Consider the following 6,633-nt stretch of genomic DNA (forward strand, 5'->3'; position numbering starts at 1 on the left):
CCTTGTACCGGGTTTTTCACCATAATTTGACCCCCCCTTTAACTTTGTTACTAAAAGAGGTACAAAAAAATGTTTTCTACAAAAGTTTCACAAAATCGACTAGTGTTTTTTAAAATGATTTCACAAAACGAAATATATACGGAGTGGGCCACATATTGATAGCAACTTCATTTTTTCAAATGGAACACCCTGTATATTTTTCTAAATTTGACCAGCTCTTTTGCACCTGATTTCAAATATATAACATATGTTTGGTCTATCTCTCTTATTCTGAGTACCATAGAGTTTCAAATTTTAAGAACCACCTAGCATGCTCAGTAATCAGTTTTCAAGTGGTAGGCTGCGATAAATCAAAATGCTCTTTTTTGAGTTATCTCGTTGGCAACGATATGACATATAGTCAAATTGCCAACGAGATAACTCAAAAAAGAGCATTTTGAGTTATCGCAGCCTACCACTTGAAAACTGATTACTGAGCATGCTAGGTGGTTCTTAAAATTTGAAACTCTATGGTACTCAGAATGCTCTTTTTTGAGTTATCTGGTTGGCAATTTGACTATATGTCATATCGTTGCCAACGAGATAACTCAAAAAAGAGCATTTTGAGTTATCGCTGCCTACCACTTGAAAACTGATTACTGAGCATGCTAGGTGGTTCTCAAAATTTGAAACTCTATAGTACTCAGAATAGGAGAGATAGGCCAAACATATGTTATATATTTGAAATCAGGTGGAAAAGAGCTAGTCAAATATAGAAAAATATATAGGGTGTTCCATTTGAAAAAATGAAGTTGCTATTAATATGTGGTCCACTCTGTATATATTTCTTTTTGTGAAATCATTTTAAAAAACACTAGTCGATTTCGTGAAACTTTTGTAAAAAACATTTTTTTGTACCTCTTTTAGTAACAAAGTTAAAGAGGGGGTCAAATTATGGTGAAAAACCCGGTACATATAATTGAAATATTCTGGCTTCCTTCAAGTGACTTTGGATATACTATACTATTCGGGTTAATTAGGAAACGGGAAATCGGCTCAATTTTTGCTTTGTTGAGATTTGGTGCTAGCGTTTGCTGTGTCTCTACTGTCTCATCTAAGTTTGTCTCCATGTTCTTGTGATCTTTTTTTTGGAAAGACTTTTTATTTTATTGATCGACTAAATTACTACCAGAAGACGAAATGGATTTAGCAGGACCGTTTGAGTCCTTCAAATTCCCAAAGTAAATAAAAATATTTGAAGTACTCGTCATTTTGTGAATTATTTGAGTATGAATTATACATACTTAAAGAAGTATGGCGAAGTCGCGTTACTTACGACAAGTGTTCCAGATCTAAGTAAATGTCTTGGGACTATGAGAGGGTTCGAAAAATGAAAGCGGGGTTTTTCAAAATACACGGTATAAAAAGTACGACTGGATTACTGGCAGTATAACTTTGAATGGATTAATTTGTTGGCCATGCATTTGAAATAATATTGAAAGTTTCTGTGGCACATCTTAAACCATACAAAATGAATGGATCGATTCGGTTGCTTTTGTTTCGAATGAAAAAATTGAAGAAGAATTTCAAAATATTTTTTTTTCGACATGTTGATGAAACAACTGACATAAGCTGGACACCAGACTTGATTAATACGGTCGAAGATATCATGAAAGAAGCTCCAAGAACTCCTGTCAGATTTTTATCCCAACACACTAGTGTATGTGTTGGTACATGTCACAAGATGTTGAACCAAGACATACATTTATTTCCATACTGATTAACCTGCTACCAAAAAGTTCAAGAGGTTAATTATACTCGCAGGAAGGTTTTTGTGAGTGGTTCCTGAATTAATTCATTAATAACCGCACAAACGTTTTTTTTCTGACGACACCTGGTTTCGAATTGCTGGGTACCTTTGTCAACTCACAAAACATGGAAATGCGGAGATGTGAAAAATCAGAAAATGTTTCTATTGAGACACCCATTAATCCTAAGAAATTTGGAGTTTGGTGCGTTATGAGTCGAAGGCGAATTATTGGCCCGATTTTCTTCGATGGAACATTAAGCCCAGGCGCATATTGCGACGCAGCCCTGATGCCAAACATTGCTAAATACTGGATTTGGGTAATAAATACCTCGGATTCACATTCGCATATTGGGACTTTGGTGGGATCGGTTTTGGTGTTCTTTGTATTGAAGCTCGGGGGTTGTCGTAAAACACTCATTTCGGTTTATCACCTGAAGTAAGTTTCACATCTGGGTGGGAATTTTGTGTTCGGCTAGATAAAAGCGAAAATGTTTTGATTCAATAAGTTGACCAGTCGGGTAGCAACTTCAACTTGCACTGGCATTTACGCTGTGTTCCTTCCACAAGTTACGTGTCGAAGCCATAAAACCCAAAATGCCCCTTTACTACCCTGTGCCTCAATTTGCGCATTCCGATTTAGTTTCATAGATCACAACATCTGTACGGACTATCACACAGGGGGGTGAAACTCGTAGTACTAAATTGGAAACAAATATTCTATGCGCCTACCTAACAGAGAATGAAAGAGATAGAAGATGTATGGTTATCTCTGTCGCTCATGACAAGAAGGATAATGTTCCAAAATCCAAATTGACATTCGACAGTTGCAGTTATAACCAAACATTTTCGGATAGTACCTAGTATTGAAAAATATTCAACATTCGTTGAAAAAAAAAAATTTTATCCGTTAAGACTGATATTAGATATTATGTTAATTTATTTTTTGTTTGAAAAACCAACATTTTTATTATTTATCTTTGTAAGTATTAAAAAAAAATCAATTTGTTCAATAAAAAAAATTTTTAAATCTTTTGATCTTATATTATGTTATTTGTTTTTAGTTTGAAAAACCAAACATAATTTGGTATTTAAAAAAACTCAACATTTCAATTCAATTTCAATTCCAAAATTATTATTTGTGATATATTTATTAGAGATTTGTTTTTTTACCGATGGTGTTTTTTAGTCAGTAAGAATCTGACACTACTGTTTGAGTGCGGACCCTTGCAGTGTCTCCTGTGAGGAAGGATCCTCTCAGGCAGCTGTACAAAGCTTTATTGTGTTTGTTTTGTGCAGTTGATGCAAGATTTTTCACCTATAAAAAAAAAACTTATTATTGATCATAAAATTATTAAATGAATTCGTTGACATTCTAATATCTGTTTACAGGCCTGCACAACTTTTGGTCTAGTCTAAGGATTGAAATGAGTGCCTTAAATCTTCGATGGACGACTCCATTGGTTATGTACATCCTAAAATGGCTGTTTGATTACTATATCATCAATTTTTAACAGAATTATAAATGATTGAATGAATTTGACCGGTAAAGGTCAATAATTAATCATGGAAAACCCATTTATTAGTTGCCGACGTGAAGCCAACATACTTTAAAATCCCATATATCGCAGACCTCCCACAAAAAATTCGTCATTTTTCAAAATACGAAGGGGTTGCAATTGCTTTGAAACCAGAGAACATCAAAATAGATAATTTTTTTACACTTTCATAGACTTAAGTTTATATAACGCCCTGAAGGTATAACGAAACTGGTCGGCAACTAATAAATGGGATTTCCATGATTAATTTTTGACCTTTACCTGCTAATTTCATTCAATCGTACAGTCATTATCAACCAACAATATTATAAATTATGTACTGTATTTCTGTTTGTTCCATGTAGTGTGTCCATTGAAATATTAGATAGAAGTCAAATAATATAGAGTGAAATCAATTTTTGTTTTTTTTACTAGTAGAATTAAAGGCCGCTTACATTTCAAACTTTCCTGCGGTAATTTCAAATTTTCCCGCCCTGAAGAAAGCCTATTTCTCACTTTGCCCGTTGGTGTCGCTAGTTCGGACCTAATCAAGATAGCGGCTATTTTGTTTCCACAGATTAGTAGGGAGATTGCATTTCTTATTATTAGTATTCTGTGCTATCACATTACAGCTGCGTTCGACACAAGTCGTTTTCTGCGTACCGCTCTTTTGCTTCAATATGCGCGATGCCTTATTAGGTATAATGGTTCACAAAATGCGGTATATACCACACAATGTCATGCGGCCGCGGGCTAACAGCAGACCGCTATAGGGAAGAGATTCTTGTACTATTTATTGTTGAATTAAATTTTGTGCAATTGACTGAAGACTTCTTCAAACAAGTTGGTGCAAAAGCATACAACGCTACAGAAACTTTAGCCTTTTTGAGGAATGTTGTTCAGGATCGGCTTATCAGTTTGAACACTGGGCATGAATTTCCTCACGCCGGTAAGGTTAGCTCCCGGCCGGCCAGCTCCACGGGCACCATTCATTCCACCACGGTCAAACACACTTTAGTCATTTTTGATATTTGAATTGAATTTCTAGATGCGTGAATGTAATAAATTGAGGTTCATCTTATAGAGAAATGAAAGATCTAGCGAGTAGTAATTTTTCGTTTACATAAGCTACATATAGGGATCAATTTCAGGATGGAATTGAAGAATTTCATGCCGGCCGAAGAGATTTTCGTGATTTTTATATTTTCCGAATGAGCGGCCAAAGATGAAATTTAGTCCATGGTATGAAGGATTGAAAAAGCCATAAATATTGAAATTTTCGTTCGCTATGGTTAACCCTATGGCCCCAGCTCTACGACCTGAATAGTCTGATATCGTGCCTGCCGGATAGTCTTTCGTGTTTTTTATGTTCTTCGAATAAGCGGCCAAAGATGAAATTTAATCCATGGTATGAAGGATTGTAAATGCCATAAATATTGAAATTTTTGTTCACATTGGGTACCCCTAAGGCCCCAGCTCCACGACCTGAATAGTATGATATCGCGCCGGCCGGATAGTTTTTCGTGTTTTTCATGTTTTTCAAATGAGCGGCCAAAGATGAAATTTAGTCCATGTTATGAAGGATTGAAAAAGCCATAAGTATTGAAATTTTCATTCACATTGGTTACCCCTAAGGCCCCAGCTCCACGACATGAATTGTATGATATCATGCCGGCCGGATAGTTTTTCGTGCTTTTCATGTTTTTCGAATAAGCGGCCAAAGATGAAATTTAGTCCATGTTATAAAGGATTGAAAAAGCCATAAATATTGAAATTTTCGTTCACATTGGGTACCCCTAAGGCCCCAGCTCCACGACCTGAATAGTATGATATCGTGCCGGCCGGATAGTATTTCATGTTTTTCGAATAAGCGGCCAAAGATGAAATTTAGTCCATGTTATGAAGGATTGAAAAAGCCATAACTATTGAAATTTTCGTTCACATTGGTTAACCCTATGGCCCCAGCACCACGACTGAATAGTATGATATCGTGCCGGCCGGATAGTATTTCATGTTTTTCGAATAAGCGGCCAAAGATGAAATTTAGTCCATGGTATGAAGGATTGAAAAAGCCATAACTATTGAAATTTTCGTTCACATTGGTTAACCCTATGGCCCCAGCACCACGCCCTGAATAGTATGATATCGTGCCGGCCGGATAGTATTTCATGTTTTTCGAATAAGCGGCCAAAGATGAAATTTAGTCCATGTTATGAAGGATTGAAAAAGCCATAACTATTGAAATTTTCGTTCACATTGGTTAACCCTATGGCCCCAGCACCACGCCCTGAATAGTATGATATCGTGCCGGCCGGATAGTATTTCGTGTTTTTTATGTTCTTCGAATAAGCGGCCAAAGATGAAATTTAGTCCATGGTATGAAGGATTGAAAAAGCCATAACTATTGAAATTTTCGTTCACATTGGTTAACCCTATGGCCCCAGCACCACGCCCTGAATAGTATGATATCGTGCCGGCCGGATAGTATTTCGTGTTTTTTATGTTCTTCGAATAAGCGGCCAAAGATGAAATTTAGTCCATGTTATGAAGGATTGAAAAAGCCATAACTATTGAAATTTTCGTTCACATTGGTTAACCCTATGGCCCCAGCACCACGCCCTGAATAGTATGATATCGTGCCGGCCGGATAGAATTTCATGTTTTTCATGTTTTTCGAATAAGCGGCCAAAGATGAAATTTAGTCCATATTATAAAGGATTGAAAAAGCCATAAATATTGAAATTTTCGTTCACATTGGGTACCCCTAAGGCCCCAGCTCCACGACCTGAATAGTATGATATCGTGCCGGCCGGATAGTATTTCATGTTTTTCATGTTTTTCGAATAAGCGGCCAAAGATGAAATTTAGTCCATGTTATGAAGGATTGAAAAAGCCATAACTATTGAAATTTTCGTTCACATTGGTTAACCCTATGGCCCCAGCACCACGACCTGAATAGTCTGATATCGTGCCGACCGGATAGTATTTCATGTTTTTCGAATAAGCCGCCAAAGATGAAATTTAGTCCATGTTATGAAGGATTGAAAAAGCCATAACTATTGAAATTTTCGTTCACATTGGTTAACCCTATGGCCCCAGCACCACGACCTGAATAGTCTGATATCGTGCCGACCGGATAGTATTTCATGTTTTTCATGTTTTTCGAATAAGCGGCCAAAGATGAAATTTAGTCCATGTTATGAAGGATTGAAAAAGCCATAACTATTGAAATTTTCGTTCACATTGGTTAACCCTATGGCCACAGCACCACGCCCTGAATAGTATGATATCGTGCCGGCCGGATAGTTT

General features: G+C 36.6%; 1 long non-coding RNA gene across 1 annotated transcript; it reads right to left on the bottom strand.

Moving 5' to 3' along the window:
* Nucleotides 1-2,983: 2,983 nt before the first annotated feature.
* LOC123670641 lies at nt 2,984-4,264 on the bottom strand. The gene is made up of 2 exons (XR_006745949.1): nt 3,780-4,264; nt 2,984-3,104 (listed from the first exon to the last, which is right to left on the bottom strand). It is a non-coding gene; the product is annotated as an uncharacterized LOC123670641 (long non-coding RNA).
* Between the last annotated feature and the right edge of the window lie 2,369 nt (nt 4,265-6,633).

Source organism: Harmonia axyridis, chromosome 1 (assembly GCF_914767665.1).
Source record: "Harmonia axyridis chromosome 1, icHarAxyr1.1, whole genome shotgun sequence".
Taxonomy (NCBI): Eukaryota; Metazoa; Arthropoda; class Insecta; order Coleoptera; family Coccinellidae; genus Harmonia; species Harmonia axyridis.